General features: G+C 37.8%; 1 protein-coding gene across 3 annotated transcripts in view; it reads left to right on the top strand.

The window, feature by feature from the left end:
- The window catches only part of LOC128247021 (leucine-rich repeat and coiled-coil domain-containing protein 1-like), a 797,355-nt gene that overhangs the window by 69,173 nt on the left and 727,226 nt on the right, over positions 1-956 (top strand). The gene's annotated exons all lie outside the window — the stretch shown is intronic.

The raw sequence follows: 956 nt of genomic DNA, 5'->3' as shown, positions 1-956 counted from the left end.
GTATGATCATTGAAGAGAAAAGGGATTGTTTCAACTCCCGGAACAAAGACTATGTGATCACGCTAGAGCAATAAGAAAAAATTGTTGGTTCACAGAAGTAGAGCTCGAAGCTATCAAAAGAATGGTCTTTGAAAATAGCAGCAGAGATAACGATGAAAATACAGTTCTTACTAATAAGAGTAATCTCATAGCACAGGAAAGGAGCAGTGGTAGTTTACTTGATGAGAGACATATAGATGATCTAAAAGAAGACAATGAAATTAATGGCGACATAGCAGATGAACAAAAGGCAATCTACGACAATAAAGGCATGACTACAGGAAAACGATAGCGACATTATTTGCAACCTTAAAAAGGTTGATTGATGGAAATTGAACCAAGAAGCGAAATATGTCAATGAAATTCTGAAATACATCAGAATAAACAACATCACTGAAACAAATAATTTGATCATGGCAGCAAGTATTGTTGTAGCAGAAAACGTGGGTGTTGATGTCAAGAAAAAGAAACATAACGGGAGAGACAAAAGAAAAAATCCATGATGGAAAAGAAGAATCCAGGCAGGGTTAGACATGCTCTCGAAGGAAATCTCTGTGTTAGATCGAAAAGAGAAAGGGGAGCTTAAAAGCGAACAAAAATACAGGGCGCTGAAAAGGAAGTATAATATTGAAAGAAAGGGCCTGAATGTAGTAATGGAGGAACTGGAACAGCGCCTCGTTGCAAAGAAAGCAAAGATGGTAAGATACGACCAAAGAATGAACGGTTACCACCAGAATAGGTTATTCAGAGTAATCAGAAGAGATTCTATAAAGATAATAAATGGAGAGTGTATAGACGAAAAGTTGATACCAGATAGCATTGAAAGCCAAAGGTTTTGGAGTGACATCTGGAGCAAAGACAAGGAACACAAGAAGGATGCTGGGTATGTGCTGTGGTTTGCTGTGATGCTCTTATGG

This window comes from Octopus bimaculoides, chromosome 1, assembly GCF_001194135.2.
Source record: "Octopus bimaculoides isolate UCB-OBI-ISO-001 chromosome 1, ASM119413v2, whole genome shotgun sequence".
Lineage (NCBI taxonomy): Eukaryota > Metazoa > Mollusca > Cephalopoda > Octopoda > Octopodidae > Octopus > Octopus bimaculoides.
The sequence above is the reverse complement of the archived record's forward strand: the minus strand, read 5'-3'. Positions and strand labels throughout refer to the sequence as shown.